The 17,743-nt window shown below is 50.2% G+C and overlaps 1 non-coding gene across 1 annotated transcript; it reads right to left on the minus strand.

The window, feature by feature from the left end:
• Nucleotides 1–15,162: 15,162 nt before the first annotated feature.
• Nucleotides 15,163–15,281, minus strand: LOC126012905 (5S ribosomal RNA). The gene has a single exon (XR_007497249.1). It is a non-coding gene; the product is annotated as a 5S ribosomal RNA (ribosomal RNA).
• Between the last annotated feature and the right edge of the window lie 2,462 nt (nt 15,282–17,743).

The following is a 17,743-nucleotide window of genomic DNA, read 5'->3' on the forward strand; positions in this document are numbered from 1 at the left end:
ATTTAATTCAGTTACATAACCAAAGAGGATGATGGAATGTTTCTAAGGAATGAGGAGTTACCCAGACCCCCTCCCTGAGATCCTACCTAATGATGGACCCAAAATAATCAGCGAGACCAGCCCAGGAGGCAGGGCCCTGAGACCTGTTAATGGATATCATCAAAGAGATGGATTCTACTCATTTGTGGGGCTGCAGGCCAGCCACAGTTGCTGAAGGAAGCGTGTTTGACGGATGGGGTGGGCACCCACAGACTCTGCTCTGAGACCTCAGATGGGGTGCTGAGAATTTCTCAGTGGTATATCGTCTCCCTAGTATATGCAAGGCTGCAAGTTTGATCCTCAGAGCTGCCTGCATACTGAGTGCAACCAGAGGGTTGCACTCAACAAGCTGTGCAGTCTCCCATGCAGCACAACCAAGTGTGTGTGAACCAAGTGTGCAACTCTGGTCATCACAACAGCAGCAAAAAAGATAGAGGGGAGGGCCCGGAGAGATAGCACAGAGGCGTTTACCTTGCAAGCAGCCAATCCAGGACCAAAGGTGGTTGGTTCAAATCCCGGTGTCCCATATGGTCCCCCGTGCCTGCCAGGAGCTATTTCTGAGCAGACAGCCAGGAGTAACCCCTGAGCACAGCCGGGTGTGACCCCCCCCCAAAAAAAAAAGATAGAGGGGAGAGAAAATGAGATGCAGGAGAAAGGAGGACTTCCCAGGAAGCTCCCAGGACATAGGGAGGATGTGGACACTGGCTGAGCCCTATGCAATCTTTGTTCCTGCTGTCCCCACAAGCCTCTGCTCCTCCCCAGTGGGCCTGCTTTGAGCTGGTGTGTCCCCGATCTCTGTGGTGGCACAGCTTTAACCATCAATCTAGGAGTCCCCAGAGTCAACCAAGAAAGTCAATATTTAATTTGGGCCCCATGTTAATGCCATCGACCGCTAACGCCCCTCCGCCACTTCCTCAGGCTCATTTGTCACTTCCCACCCATAGGAGGTAGAGGTGGCATTAGAGGGGCCTGGAACTGAGCTCAGTCTGGGATTAGCTTGAGGAGACTGCATGTGGGGGGTGCTGCCCTGAGCCAGTCAGCTCTTCTGACAGCCATTTTCCTGACAGTCATTCATTTATTCTGAGTCTCCCAAGCCTGTTTTCTGTTTCATGAGGAGGGAAGGGGAGATCAGTCTTTCTTTTTTTTTTTTTTTTAGGGGAGGCTGAGCCTCTGTGGGTCCTCTACATAGAGCAGAAGTGATAGAAGGGGTTGAACCTGTGGGCTGTGCCATGGGAGGGAAGAGAGAGCTAATCCTGCATGAAAGCCTGGAGAGGGCCCAGTCCTGAAACCCATCTTGGTACATGTGGAACCAGCAGGAAGTGAGAAGTGAGTCCTGGGCTGAGCTGGGCTAGGGGCCATGCAGCTCAGATTGAACCCAGCCTGGCCATATCTGAACGTGTTTTTTCAGCTTTGTGGATATAGTTATGGGCTGTTGGACTATGTCCCTAAGCATCCTTGCCCACTAAGCCATCCACCCTATGGAAGGGGGTAGAGTTTACTTTGGGGGCCAGGCTGGTGCTCAGTTCACAATGATTTCCCAACTTGCTGAGTGACCTTGGCCAAGTTAAATAACATCTCTGAGCCATAGATTTTTTTTCTCAGAGAAAACTCTTAGGGCCATGTTTACTTTGGACAGTTTTTAGAGGTTAGGAATGAAATGGGGGAATCTTATATAGCCCAGGTGGGTTCTCCTATGCTTCGTACACCAAGTAGCTACCAAAGCCAGTACCACCATGAGAAGCTTCTTACTGTGGGACTATAGGCCTGCCACTGCAAGGTAGGCCTGGGCCACTATGACCCCTCAGTGCCACTGTTATCCAAAACCATATAGCCCAGAACATGTCCCCAAGGAGACCACTGACCCTGGCCTGCCCGCCATCACTGGGCCACTCAATCAATGGGCATGTAAAGTCCAGTGAGGGGCACCAGCAAGGTGGCAACTACACACACACACCTGGAAATGTGGCAGCACATATACATACAACCAGAGATGCGGCAGCAGCACATACACACATAAACACCCCCCTAGAGATATAGTAGCAGCAGCACACACACAGATACAGACACATATAGACATAGTTGTGGTAGCCCACGTGCTCGCACGCGGGCGCGCGCACACACACACACACACACACACACACACACACAGAACACTCACATCCATACACCCAGATGCTGCTCTGAAGACCTTATTTGGAGTTACACAATTGAAAAATCAAACCTCATGTTGTACTCTTTTCAGCATACATATAAGAAGTGTGCTTCACTGCTCGATGAGGAATGCCTGACAATGTCAATGGGTGGACAGCTGCATGTCTTCTGGCTTTGATGAACCCTGTCCAGAGTTGCCCGAGGAATTTTTAGTGGCCCAGGTGAACCATCCTGAGTCATACAGTGCCAGCGAAGAGGGAGATGTTATTTCTAGGAAGAGTATCAAGGAGGAGGGATGACTCAGGAGGAATGATTTTGGTTGCCTCTATCCCAAAACTTCCATTGGTCTCCCATTGCTTTGGGGTTGGGTGGGGGGTCACCTGACAGTACTCAGTGCATATTCCTAGCTCTGTGCTCAGGGGCCACTCATGATGGTGGGTGGGAGACCATACGCAGTAAACTAGGGTCAGCTGCATGCAAGGCAAGTATCCCGGAACTAATTCTCTGACTCTCCCATTGCCTTTCGAATCAAGTTAAAGTTCCTCGCTGTGGCCAAGAGACAGGGCTGGTTTCACCTGCTTTAGGGTTTTTTTTTTAATCTTTTTCTTCTTATCCATTGAATTCTTGCCACATGATCTACTCTCTGTACCTTGAACTTATTTCAGCATTTCTGCCATTCCAGGGCCTTTGCATCTGCTCTGTCCTCAGGTTACCTGAGGCTCTTCTCAGGTTATCTGCTTTTTTGGCATCTCATTTTTTTTTTCTTTTTTCTTTTTAAGGCATCTCATTTTTTGATTGAAGCACTAATGTCACCTATATAGAAAGCCCTTCCTTACATACTCCTTGCCCCACTTTAGGTTTTTGATTTTTTGGATTTGGTTTGTGGGCTGCATTTGGTAGTGCTCAGCTCAAACTTACTTCTGGCTCTTTACTCAGAGATCACTCCTGGCAGTTCTGGGAGTGCTATATGGAATGCCAGAAATCAAATCAGGGTTGGCTGCATGCAAGGCAAGTGCCTTAACTCCTGTACTATCTCCCCAGTCTTATATTAGTCATTCTTTAAAAATCACAAGAGGTCCGGAGCAATAGCACAGCGGGTAGGGTGTCACCTTGCACGTGGCTGACCTGGGTTTGATCCCCAGCATCCCATAGATTCCCCAAGACTGCCAGAAGTAATTTATGAGTGCAGAGCCAGGAACCCTGGCAGTAGCTCAAAAAACAACAATAAAAATCACAACAAGGACTGGTGCAATAGTTCAGATGGCTTTCTGCAGCAGAAATCCAGGTTCAATCTCTGCTATAAAATGATCCCCAGGGCCGGGCGGTGGCGCTAAAGGTAAGGTGCCTGCCTTGCCTGCGCTAGCCTTGGACGGACCGCGGTTCGATCCCCCGGTGTCCCATATGGTCCCCCAAGCCAGGAGCTACTTCTGAGCACATAGCCAGGAGTAACCCCTGAGCATTACCGGGTGTGGCCCAAAAATAAAAAAAAAATTAAAAAAAAAATGATCCCCAAGCACTGCCAGAAGTGACCACTGAGAAAAGAACCAGGTGTGGTACCTGGGTACTCATAGGTGTGGTCAATAAATCAAAATAAGGGCCAAAGAGATAGCATGGAGGTAAGGTGTTTGCCTTGCATACAGAAGGTCAGCTGTTCAAATCTCGGCATCCCATATGGTCCCCCTGAGCCTGCCAGGAGCGATTTCTGAGCATAGAGCCAGGAGTAACCCCTGAGCGCTGCTGGGTTTGACCCAAAAACAAAACAAGACAAACAAAACAAAACAAAAATAATCAGGAACAGAGAGACAGTACAGGCGGCAGGTTACTTGACTTGCACACAGCAACTGGATATGAGTTTCATATCCAGCCCTCTATATGGTTCCCTAAGCAACTTCCAGGAATGATTCCTGAGCACAGTTAGAAGTAAACCCTGACACAGCTGGGTGTGACCCCAAAACAAAAACAAACATACAAAACAAAACTAGAAGCAAAAAGAAAAGAGAAGAAACTCCTGTCACCGTAATTCTTCCATAGCACTGCTCATAATTGGACCCTATGAGAAGCCTGTTTCTGCTTCTTGTCTGTCTCCCTAGTTTGGCTGTGCCTCTGAGGGCAGAACAGAGAATATTCACCATCTTGACCCATGATAGGTACTTGACAGGCCAATCTTGTTGGATGAATGAATGCATGTGGAATTTAAGGTTCCCAAAGGACCTTGAAGGGGCTATGTACCCAGAGTAGACAGAGCCAAAAGCCTTTGGTGCCCTGCCAGAGGCACAGTGCTGGGTCTAGCACTGGGTCAGACTGGGGGGCAGGGTGCGTGTGGAAGAGCCACTGGTGCAGCCCTGGAAGGAAAGCCCCACAGGACACAGCCTCGGGGCATGCATATTGCAGGAAGCTCCTTCCTTGAATATTAACTGGCTGCCCCACTGGCACTCCTGACTGCTGCGGAATTTCTCACTGTCAGGTCGGCAGCTGACTGGGATGGGGGTTGGGCAGACAGAAAAGGCCTCAAGCATTTTCTCAAGGCTGGCTTCCAGATCTGAGCATGGGTACTAGGGCAGTGATGGCCTGAGTGAGAACACTCTGCCCTTTGCCAGCCTGCTGTGTGCATAGGCAAACTGGGGTTGACACGCCACCTACTTCAAGTCCTACGGATGGAAGGGCCCTTAGAGACCCTTTGTGCAGAGTGAAAAACTGAGGATTGCAGAGAGAAGAGCTTGCTGGAGCCCCCCATTCAAGGCTATGGGGTGTGTGTGTGTCAGAGTGAATATGCAGGAACAAGAGGCATTTATGGAGCCTCTAGGTGTGTGACACTGTGTTGGACATACCCCAACTCCACTAGGGAAGCCCACAGTTGAGGGTGCGGAGGGGGGCAGACAGGTGAGCAATAGGTTCCCAAACAGGCAGGGTCTCCTCAGCTTTGCTGCGAGGTTGTCATGGCTCCATAAAGACTGCACACTTGTGCTGAGCTTGGAAGGCTGACTGAAAAGAAAGCTCAGCAGGCAGAGGAAGGCAAAAGGGCCTTCCAGGCAGAGGGTGCCATGTAAGCAAAGGCACGGAGGCATGAAACAACCTGGCAAGTCTAAGGAATTGCAAATCACTTGGTTTAGGGGAGTCCAGGCTGGACTATGCTGAGAGGACTGTGCAGAGTGAGGCTGTGAGGGACTCGGGTCCTGATCACGGTGGGGTGGGGGTGGGGGCCTCACAGGTAGTTCCAAGGCTGCCAAATATTCTAGGCAGCCCATTTAGGTGTTATAAGGAAGCTCTTAACTACAAGGAGAAGTCAATTCCATAAATCATTTTCGCAGTGACTCTGGGCCACACAGCATGTGGGATTGGGCGGAGGGGGGACTGCTGAGCTCTTCATCCTGAGCCTCACATAGATTCATCCCTGCAGCAGGGAACCACAGGCAGGGGAGCAAGAAGGAATCCTGGCACGCAAACTCAGACAGAGCCCATGTTTGGATTCTCCTTAACTCTCTTAAACTCTCCAGCCGAGTGGTAAAAAAAATCCCATGTTGACCATCTCTGGGGCCTCTGCTGCTGCCTCCCGGGCTGGTAAAAGGACTTGGGGCTCTCCAGGGTCTCCGTGGGAGGGCGCTGCCTTTCTTCCATCCTCCCAAGCTCCCACGTGGTCCCTCTGCAGCTAACTGCTGTTCCTCCTGTGTCTGCCTTAGGAGGTGTCCTCTCCTCCCATCTCAGGGACGCCCCACATTGCCACTTCTGTGAGCTTTTCAAAAATCAGGAGGAGCTGGCAGACTTCAAGCAGGTTGGTGTTCAGCCCTGTGCAGATCCCCGAGGCTATGAGAATCAAAGAGTTTGGCTACCAGGTTGGAACTGAAAGAGGGGCAAAATATTTAACATCTTAATAAAGCTTCTTGCTGAGAGACCCAGGCAGTGAACATGTGGCGAAGTGAGAGATTGTGCCTCCCCCACCCCCCAGCTCTGACAAAGGACACTGAACCTGACACCTGAGGTCAGGAAAGTCCTCTCAAACCTCTGAATTGTGTGCCACCAAGACAGCAAGGAAGTGTTTCTAGGACGAGGGAACAGCAGTGGTAAAGGCCTAATGCTGAGAGGCAGCAGGGGGCATGTGAAGAATGAAACTGGACTAAGAGAAAGGGATCCCTGGGGATGGGGTGGGGTATGTAAGAGCCTTCCAAGGTTCAAGCCAAGGTTTGAATTCATCTTGAACCTGAGAAACCATAGGGAGACCATCAAAGAGAGCGATTTCTCAATTAGAAACAGCAGCAGGCTAGCGGTATGGGAGAGAGGGCACAATCGGAGGCCAGAGGAGTAGCTGGCAGTGGCCCGTTGCCCAGCCCGGTGTGTGATGCAAAGAGAAGGCCATTAGCCATAGATAATCACGAGGACGGGGCAGATCTTGGGAACGATGATCTGGAAACAAATTGCTGTGACAGGGCATGCAGGCCTGGGGTGGGTGAACAGAGCCAGTGGGGCTTCAGGGAGAGGAAGATCCCAGAGCCAAGGAGGACCCCCCCCCCCTTATGCCCTTAGCCCCCCAACAATCCCGCGATTCCCTAACTTCCCACTAGATGGAGGGCTGGTGCCTAGAGACCAGCTCCGCCTCCAGCCTCCTACCCCATGCCCAGAGGGACGGGCCTCCATTGGGATCTCCCAGAGCGGCTCAACCCCCGTATTCACGGGCCCACGCCCCCACTCTTTCACGACCCCGAGTTGAGTAGGAGGCCCCCACTCCTCTCATTTCAGACCCACCCCACCAGAGGTAGGCCTGACATCCAAGCCTTGCTGAGCCCCGCTAGGGCAGGGATGGGCTGAGCCGGGGATGACTGACAGATGGGGGGGTCACTCCCTGGCCCTGGGGAGAATCCCAGGAGGGTCGGAGGCGTTTCTGGAGGCGGGATGGGGCTGGGATCCGGCGAACCTGGAGGCTGCTCCCTATTGCTCCCTGCCACCCCAGCTACAGCCCCAGGGGAGCCCCACCCCCAGGACCTCTGTCCAATAGCCAGATAGAGCGGTCGTGCGTGCAGTCCCGCCCCCCAATAAATAAAGGGTCATTTCTGGGCGGGGCAGAGAGAAAGGAGGGAGGGGGGTCTGGGAGCTTGTCTCGATCTGCATCTCCCTTGCAAACACCCCCCCCCCCCAACTCACTGCCCGTCACCCAGTGCTTCCATTCTCTCCCCCCAGGTGGACAGCTGGAAGCCTGAGGTTTGAACCTTAGGGGATGCGAAGGGGTCCAATGCCTGCTTCTCGGGGAGCCCCCCCTTCCCGGCTCCCTTGGCATTCGGGGCTGGAGTCAGTGCTAAAAATAGACGGAGCCCGGCCACGCGCCCACCCAGGAGGGGGCCTGGAGGCCTGAGTCACCCGGGCGTCGCTCCGACCCTGCTGGCCGCCTGCGCCCTTGGCCGTGGCGCATCTGCCTCCCCGGAGCCGGGAGCGGGCCAGGTGGCGTGGTCCAGGCCGGCCATCAGTAGCAGTCACAGGCGGGAAGGATTAGGAGTTCCCGGTCCTAGCTGATGAGGTTGTTTTTGTTGTTTTGGCGACCCCACCCTCCGCTCCCTCTGGGGACAGTCTAGTCTGCACCTGCCCTTCTCTCCCGCCCTGGCGCTTGGCTCGTTCTAGGCGTCAGAACTGAGGACCTGGCTCCGCCCAAGGGCACAAAATCACTGCTGGGATCTGAGCGATTTCTGAGCTGAGATGCCCACTCTATAGATGAGTAAATGGAGTTCGGAAGAGGAAAGGGTTTATCTCGCATGGGGCAGTAGCCTTGCATTGATCAGAGCCCTAAATTCAAATCCCAGCTCTTTTTTTTTTTTTTTTGGTTTTTGGGCCACACCCGGCGGTGCTCAGGGGTGACTCCTGGCTGTCTGCTCAGAAATAGCTCCTGGCAGGCACGAGGGACCATATGGAACACCGGGATTCGAACCAACCACCTTTGGTCCTGGATCGGCTGCTTGCAAGGCAAAGGCGCTGTGTTATCTCTCCAGGCCCCAAATCCCAGCTCTTAGCAAGACACTTTCTTGTTTGGGGGCCATGCCTGGAGGTGCTCAGAGCATGCTAATCTGGCTAGGTGCTGGCCTTCACTAACTCTGGCACTCTGGCACTCTAGGGACTATGCTGTGCCAGAGAGCCACCAAGGTCTTTTGTATGCAAAGCATGCTCTCAGCCCTTTGAGCCATATCCTGTCAACTGCTTGAGTAAGGATGATACTATTCTCCTAAAAAATGGGAATGCTGTTGTCTTCATGACTGAAATTAATTTTTTAAAAAGTGGTTGTAGGGGCCCAGAGAGATAGCACAGCGGCGTTTGCCTTGCAAGCAGCCGATCCAGGACCAAAGGTGGTTGGTTCGAATCCCGGTGTCCCATATGGTCCCCCGTGCCTGCCAGGAGCTATTTCTGAGCAGACAGCCAGGAGTAACCCCTGAGCACCGCCGGGTGTGACCCAAAAAACCAAAAAAAAAAAAAAAAAAAGTGGTTGTAGGGGGGCTGGAGAGATGGCATTTGCCTTGCATGCAGAAGGATGGTGGTTCGAATCTTGACATCCCATATGGTCCCCCAAACCTGCCAGGAGCAATTTCTGAGCTCATAGAGCCAGAAATAACCCCTGAGCGCTGCTGGGTGTAACTCAAAAACAAAAACAAAAACAAACAAACAAAAAAAAAAGTGGTTGTAGGACTAGGGAGGTAGATCAAAGGACTGAGTGCATCCAGGAGACCTGGGTTTGATCACCTGACACCCCATGTTTCCCTAAACACTAGTGTCAGAGTCCATAGTCCCCAAACACTACCATGCATGGTTCTACACCCCCCACCCCAAATTTAAAGTATAAACCTAAAAGCAGAGGTAGCATATGGGACCGACACATACTTGGTTTCAATTCCAGCTCATTGAGTTAGTTACCATATCAGTTAACATCTCTGGCACCAGCTTTCTCTGCTCAGGAATGCATGGAGGAGGCTCCTTGGGTGTGTATGATGTGTGCTCCTCCCATATTCCTGAGGTGGGGGTTTCAGGGGCACCTGGGTGCATGGGGAATGCTGGGCTCGAGCTGGGCATGAGGAGCAGTACCCTGGGCTTCTTGTAGGTTGGTCTCACCTCTCCATTCCCTCCGGCTCAGTGGAGGCACATGTTTGGGCATTCCACATCTAAGACTCACAGACTCAGGAAATGGAAGGGACAGGAGTCCCCGGTTCAACTTTTCTCATTGGCTAAGGATAAGGACTTTGCTGAATCCAAACTACACCCAGTGGATCCTGGCTTCCACCAGACCCCAGCTCTAGTCTCTCCTTTGTTTTTCCACCACATGTGCTTTACAAAAACATCAGACCAGTTTTTAATTTGGTTGCTTGGGCACAATGATTTTTACTGCTTGCGCCTTGTGCTGTTACCAAGGCTATGTTGGGGGTGGTGGGGCAGGGGTGGTGGTGGTGTACGCAAGTCTGAGGACCAATCACAGGATCTCATGCATGCCAGGCCTGTGCTCCAATCATTTGATCTCTCTTCTTGGCCCCAGTGTCAGGCCTTTTCTGAATAGTCAAAGCTGACAGTTTTATTTCTCTACATCATATTTTTTATTTCGGCATTTCATGGGGGGGAGGTATGTCTTCCATCTGACCACTGACCACTCAAAACCACCTAAAATGGTGTAAATAGGAGGAGAGTGTAGGGAGGGACTCTAGAGGTGAACTCTAGAGATGTATGATGTTTATCCAGTCATCCCAAATAAGAATAATGTCATTGCTGAGCATTTGGAAGTGTTTACTCTGGGTTAGTTTCACGATGACAATGACCTCATTTATTTTTCCCAATTCTTCCTGTGCTTAGATGTCATTTTCACTCCACTTTACAGATGTGGAAACTAAGGGCTCAGAGAGGTGAAGAACTTTGACCAAAAGCAAAAAATCAGGGAAGGAGCATTGAGGATGAACCTTGGACCAGGGAGATGGCTCAAAAGGCTTCTCTCTCTCTCTCTCTCTCTCTCTCTCTCTCTCTCTCTCTCTCTCTCTCTCTCTCTCTCTCTCTCTCTCTCTCTCTCTCTCTCTCTCTTTCTCTCTCCCTATAACTCCCTATCTCTCTCTCCCTCTCTCTCCCTCTCTTTCTCTCCCCCCCCTCTCTCTTTCTCTCTCCCTACCTCTCTCACTTTCTTATATCCTTCGCTTTTATGAAACTGTTGGGTTTTCACCTTGAACATTGCCTTCCTTTGCCTACTCTTTCAACCTTCCTCTCCAGCTAGGTCGTCAGGCCTCTCCAGCCCAGTAGTCTGGCTACTACAGGATGGAACTGGTGCTGGGTTGCAGCCAGCGCCTCTCTCCACCCATAGTTTCCAGGATTCGAAGAATTTATGAGACCAACTGTCTGAGGTTCTCTCGCGTGCAAATAAGGAAACTGGGAGTCCTTGAATGTTCCCCTTTTCTTCACGTCTCACTCGGGAAACTTCTTGGCTTGCCTTCTGCAGAGAGAAGCTTGTCCTCTTTCCATTTGTGCACTGGGGAGAAAATGATCACAATAACAGCTTTCTGTGACTTACAGTTCAGCAGGGCACAAAGACACTCAGACAGATCCTGATGGATCATTCATCACACCCTTTCCCTTTGCAGACTTCTGATCTACCCCTCCTAGGAGGTTCCTCCTGAGTACCCTCCTCATTCCCCTAGTTCAAAGCTAAAATTGGAGTGTGGGGGTGTGGAGAAGAGGGGTGGGAATCAAGTCAACAGAATAGATTGCCCTGGTGAGGACACAAGTGTGGAATAATCAGTTTCTGTTGAGCTCCTGGAACTACACATAGGACATGGACTATGTGGCCTCAGATGACCCTCCTTGAACTATTAGGATTTTATGAACAAGGAAAAAGAGGTTCTCTCTAAGAAGTGAGGTGATTTTCCAAAAGCCACACAACTTGTAGAGACAGGGTTAGAACCCAGTTACGCTGGAACTGGAGCTGCCACCCTTAGTCATGATGCTAGATTCATGTTTGATTTTTTCTATTTTATCATTATTTTGGGGAGCTGGGCCACAACTGGCAGCGTTCAGAAGTTATTCCTGGTTCTATGGGACCATATGGGATGCCAGAAATTAAACTGGGTTCGTTCTGGGTCAACAGCATGCCAGGCAAATGCCCTACTGCTGTGCTATCACTCCCGTCCCCTCATGTTTGATTTTTAGAGGAAGAAACTAAGATCCAGAAAGGTCTAAAATTGTCTAAAGGCCACACAGCAAACTTGATTGGTTTGAATTGATTGGCAATCAGATCTGGGTGAAGGTGCACAAACACTCTCATCAGGACCTGGGTGGAGGACTGCTTCTGCCATGAAAGGAATCAATTGCTGTGCCTGAAGGAGGCAGAGCCTGCAGGAGGAATGTGGGCCTGGTGGGGCTCAGTGCTCCCTGGGTTCCACCCTAACTTTTCCCTAGAAGACCCAGTGCTGGGAGCAAAGACTCCTTGGGAAGCTTCATCGGAATTCAGCTCCTCCTAAACCCCTCCTGGGCCTTCATTGAGATCTTGCCTCTGGGTCCTGCCCTGTGCAGCCTGGAGTCCTGGAGTCCTGGAGACCCAAGTGGAGGATGGTTTAGTTCTTTGCTCTCTGGGAAGATGGGAGTCGCCCATGCTCAGGACCATTATGGAGTGAGAGATTCTGAGTGTTTCCAAAATGCTGGTGCAGTGAGAAGACTTTCCTTTTGTCATCTCCTACTTGCTTTCAGCAGCCATGAGTGATAGGTACTGCTGTTATCTTGGCTTCTCAGAAAAGAGGTTAAATGATATCCTTGAGCTACAGAGCCTGTGTTTGAACGCAGACACAGGCAGGCAAGCAACAGGCTCAACTGCAGGGGCTCTCAAATTAGTTCTTGGGCCAGCAGCCTCAGTATGGCCTGGGAACATGTTCAAAAAGCAAAGCAAATGCCACTGAATTCAGAAGTTTAGGAATGGGGCCCAGCCATCTGTGCTAAGTTCTCCAAACTTGAGAACTTCTGTTCTATTGCTTTATAGCACTGGGGGGCCTGGTTAAGATCATCAGTTCTGGGGTCAGACAGAACTGAATTCAAATCTTTGTACCGTGAGACCAAAAAGATGGTACAAGGATAAAGTAAAAAGCACTTGCTTTGTACATGGCCCATCCTGATTCCATCCTCGGCACTGTATATGGTTTTCCAGAACAGCCAGGGGTGAATGATATCTCAGCAAAGAGTGAGGGGCAAGTACTGAGCACAAGTAAATCACTGCACCATGACTTTGACTTCAAGTCAAATGTTGAGAGCCTAGAAGAATGGCAACTAAAGTTTAGAGTCACTGCCTTATAGGCATGAGTTCAAATTCCTGGTGGTCTATAGGAACAAGATATCAACCTGACTATCCTGATATTTTGAGCCTGGTAGCTCTGCTTTCTATAATCCCTACTGCAACAGGTGTGTGTAAGCACCACAAAAAGGAATGTGACCCCTGATGAGTGTCAAACTAGAACATGTTAACACCAAGGCCAGGAAATGTGAGCTCTGGTGAGCATTACAGTGAGCCCGACAGCATCATGTGGGTGACTCAACCAAGAGTGTGATCCAAGTGACCAGAAGGATAGCAGAGCAGGTAGGGCATTTGCCTCACATGAGGATAACCTAGGACTGACCCAGGTTTGCTATCCTGCATCCCATATGGTCTCCAGAGCTTGCCAGGAGAAATTTCTGAGTGCAGAGCCACTGATGAGTGTGGCCCAACCCCCCCCCCCCATAGAAAAAGATGTGGTCCCAGAGAGCTTTGAGGAGTGCCTCATGCTGAGTGTGTGAGCACCACAGTTTGAAGAGAGGTCCCCACAAGCACCACAACCAGGTGTGTGCGACTCCATCTCACTGCATCCTTGTGATTAACAATGACAATGACCACAGAGGAAGGAGAGGTGGCAGAGATTTAAAATAAATCAATCTACTTAAAAAACAAAAACAACCCTTAAATGTCAAGTCTGAGTGTCCTTGTTTGCTAACCTGTGGCAGTACTTTATTTCCTCAAAATGGTACTGTTTAAGTCAGAGAGCAGAGCCCCCCAAGGATAAATGTAGGGCAGAGAGGGAGGAGGACTTTTCCAGGGCCCTGCTGGGTGGGTTCTTTCCAGAAAGAACTCAGCCCTATATGTCTTGTTCCCACAGTGTTTGGGTCACACTCAGTGGTCCTCATGGGCTACTCCGGGCTTGGTCCTCAGGGGACCATATATTGCCAGGGATTCAACCCCAGACCTTCTGCATGCAAAGCTGCATCCAGAATTATAAGCCTTCTCCTGGCTCTAAGATGGTTTCTATGTGTGTAGTGGTAGCCAGCACTCAAGAAGACCTCAATGACTTACCTGCTATTATTAAAGACTCAGAACAGGACATTACCATTGTCCTGCCTGGTCATAGCAGGGCTGAGAATTTATTTTCTTATTTTGTTTGTTTTGGGGTTTCCCAACGGTGCATAGGATCCCTGGGGATACCTTACCATGATTCTTGGCCAGTCAGGCAGCATTTTAATGCAAGGATCTGAGGATTTGGTTGAATACTGTGGGTCTGAGTGGTCTCAGGGACCTCCAGGGATATACCCAGCAATTTGCAGGGCTGTATGATGCTCAGGGAACCATATTGTGCTGGGGATTGAATTTATGTCAGACACAGGCAATCTGTACTCTCTGGAGCAGGACTGAAAGTATTTGTTTGTAACTTTTTGTTTTGGTTTTGGGGCCACACCCTGAAGTGCTTAGGGTTTACATTGACTCTGTGCTCAGGGATTACTCCTGGCCTGTCTTGGGAGACCACATGGAGTGCAGAGGATCAAATCTAGATGGCCTAGATATAAAATAAGAGCCTTACCTGCTATACTATCTCTCTAGCCCCTAGTTTCTAATTTTTATTTGTTTGTTTTGGGGCCACACCCAGTGGCTCTCAGAGGTTACTCCTGGCTCTGCACTCAGGAGTAACTCCTAGCAGACTCGGCTCTGTGGACCATATGGGATTGAACCTGGATATGTCTCAAGTCAGCTGTATGCAAGGCAAATGCCCTACTGCTGTGCTATCGCTCTGGCCCAAGTTTCTAATTTTTTGGTTTCAGTTGACACCCTGTGGTGCTCAAAATTAATTCCTGGTTCAGTGCTCAGGAATTAATCCTGGTGGGGCTCAGAGGACTCTATAAAATGCTGGGAATTAAACTGAGGATGGCTATATGCAAGGCACGTACCATAACTTCTATAGTACTTCTCCAACTGAGAAGAGGTCTCAGCTTCCACTCTCTACTGCTGAGAGTTTAGAGGAGGTTTGGGGAATCTAAGCAATAGAAACTTCCCCTGGGGAAATGGTGGAGGGGTGAAGGTCAGGTTTATCCCCTCAGATCCTGTGATATGGGATCTGTATATCTGTACTGTAAGGGGGTGTCCTTTGTGCTTTAGACTGTTCAGTGGCATCTCTGGCCTCTGGCCTCTAGATGCCAGCAAGTTCCCCTAAAACTGACAATTCTAAAAGTTTCTAGATGTAGATGAATGTTCTATGGGGGTATGTGTGGCAAAACTGCTTCCTTATACAGGACCTTCCTGAAGGACAATAACCTGAGAAGAGGGTTTACTGCTTTGGGTGATGGGTTCCTGTGGGACCCTGCAGTTTACCTCAAGAGATAATGGGGAGATGGGTAGAGGTGAAACTAGACCTGAGGGCTTTTGTATCTGCCCTTCACCATAGGTCACTCAGAAGAGAAAACAACCTAGAGGGCAAACAAGCAAATTCTGAGGTGCTGTCCTTTCTTCCTTTTTTTCTTTTCTTTTTTTTTTTTTGGTTTTGTTTTTTGTTTTTTGTTTTTGGTCACACCCCGCAGTGCTCAGGGGTTACTCCTGGCTGTCTGCTCAGAAATAGCTCCTGGCAGACACGGGGGACCATATGGGACACCGGGATTTGAACCAACTACCTTTGATCCTGGATCGGCTGCTTGCAAGGCAAACGCAGCTGTGCTATCTCTCCGGACCCAAAGGCGAAGGGGCGCGGCCCCAAAAGCCTACAGCACCCAGTATTCCCAGGCGGTCTCCCATTCAAGTACTAACCAGGCCCGACCCTGCTTAGCTTCCGAGATCAGACGAGATCGGGCGCGTTCAGGGTGGTATGACTGTAGACTTGCTTTCCTTTCTTGTCTTCTCTTCTACTTCTTCTCTTCCCTTCCTGTCCCTCTTGTTCCTGGCTGACTGAGGGAATCTGGCCTCACCCCTCTGGAAGCTGCAGGTGCTTGGTGCCCTGAGCTACCGCAGAAAGAAGCTCTGGGTGGGTTGGCATTGGTAGAGTGGAGCACTGGCCTGCCCATTGGGACCATAAAACTGCCATTACAAGTGAAAGATGGGGCTCCCCGCCACAGACATCCATGGAGACATGAGGCATGGCTGATTTAAGGCATGGAGAGGGAGGGCAGGAGAAGGAAAAGCAGAGTCAGAACTGAAACAGGGACACAAGCAGAGGGAATCAGGAACAGCAGGAGAGAGAGGAGAAGCAGAAACAAGGCAGCTGTGAATCAGAGGGAATCCAAAGACCAGGACAGAAGGACACAGAAACTGAGAAAGGCAGAGGAGACCAGAGGCACACACAATGAGATGCAAACCCAATCAGAGAGAGGGAAGCAGGGAAGACAAGAACTTCGACCAAAACCTGCTAGAAGGCCTGAGATCAGTTAGAGGCAAATTCAGAGATAGGAAAGCAAGCTTGGAGTCACAGCAGTCAGAAGATAGAAACTACAAAGAGTCTTGGTTTGATATTTATGGTTCCCTGAGCTCACCAGGAGTGACCCCTGAGTAAGCCCTGAACACTGCTGGATGTAGCCCAAATAAACAAACATGCAACCAAACAAAAAGAATTCCACAGAAATGAGCAAGGCAGCCAGAGTCCCAGGTGCTCTGTTCAGTTTTCCCTTACACCCCAAGCTACACCATGATTACCTCTCCGTACTGGACATTCGCATGTCCACATGCTGTGTGTTCTTGTCTGGAACAGTGCTCATGTACATGGCTCCACTCTCTAACCAGTGGGGTGCCAGCTCAGCTTTAAGACGTGAGCTCTGCAGACAAGGTCTTACCTGAGTCTCCTGGTTATTAGGCAAACACCAGAGCTGGGCAGGGGTAGAGTGCAGAGTCATGACTTCGAGCAGCAGGGCACCTCCAGATCTGGTGTTTGGGAGTGTGTGTGGGGAAGGGGAGGGGGGATGAAGGCTCCTTGGAGGAAATGAGCTTCTGTGGGAATGATGTCACTTCCAATTCAATACGAGTGATATCATCAGGCAGTCTAGTGAATGAAGGTCATGGCCAAAACCCACCAAGCAGGGGGGAAAACCTCATGGGGAAATTGGAGACTGAGAAAGGAAACCCTGGTGTGTATGGTAGACAGAAAGAGCAGTTAGAAAGGGCTAGTAAGACCAAGGGAGGGATGGGGCTAAATCTAAAGGGCTGAGCCAAAAAAAGTACCCCAAGAGTGAAGTCAAAGGATGTAGGTCTGGAAAGTCTGCAGCCCTGCTGAGTGGGTAGCTCCTGTAAGAGTCCAGGTATATGTGGGTGTATGTATACATTTGTGTGTTTAAGCATGTGTGTGAATGTATGTATATGCATGTATTATGCACATGTATGTATATGTTTTTGTGTATAGTTTGGGTGAAGGTTAAAAGTAGATGGACATAGGCTCAGTTAATGGCTGGGAGTAGACTTGACTGGATAGAACAGGCATGGTGGGGAAAGAGGAACCACAGAATGACTCTAAGGATTTTGGCCAGAGCATATGAACAAACTATAGTGGCATTTGCCAGGATGAGGAAGAGAGGAAGATGCAGGCATCTGGGGGACAACCCAGGGTCTATTATGCGTATGTGTGTACCTTTGAGCACTGCATCAAAACCCAGATGTGCATAGGAATATGTAGGTGCCCAGAGCAACCCTGCTTGACTGTTGTCTGTATGGGGGCTTTTGGGTTCATCCTGAATACCGGCTCATCTTCACTCCTCCCTTCTCCAGCCCCAGATGCTGTCCTTGTCAGATGGGGTGTCCCCAGGGGTCAGCTGGGATGGGGGAGGCAGACATCTGGGCACGTTCCACAGCCTATGAGGCCCTGGGGATCCCCGCCTAGCAGTGGCAGACAGGCACCAGGGCAGCTGGTGGCGATTAGTAGCGTTGATTACCTCGTGGCAGTGCCATATGGGGTGAGGGTTCCGAGCCCAGCCCCATGGGACACCCTGCTTTTGAGTATGCTGAGCTTCTGGGTCTGAACACGGGGAAATGTGTCAGCAGCACTGCACGTGCATTGATTCATGTGTGGGTAGGTGCCTGAGTGAAGGTTTCTGTGAGAGTAGAGTCTGTGTGGCTCCCATGCCTGTGTGCAAATAATGTGCTCTGGTCAGCAGACTTTTCTGCATACAGGTATAATTCTGCCTGTGGCTCATGTGTGTTTCTTCACATCTGTCTGTTCAAAGCTCTGTGGGGATGGGGGCCTACATGTGCATTTTAAGAGTAACGTGCCTCCCTTTGGGTATGTCTAGAGACTTATCTTTTTTTTTTAATAAAATCTTTATTTAAGCACCACAATTACAAGCATGATTGTAGTTGGAT

Source organism: Suncus etruscus, chromosome 6, assembly GCF_024139225.1.
Source record: "Suncus etruscus isolate mSunEtr1 chromosome 6, mSunEtr1.pri.cur, whole genome shotgun sequence".
Classification (NCBI taxonomy): Eukaryota; Metazoa; Chordata; class Mammalia; order Eulipotyphla; family Soricidae; genus Suncus; species Suncus etruscus.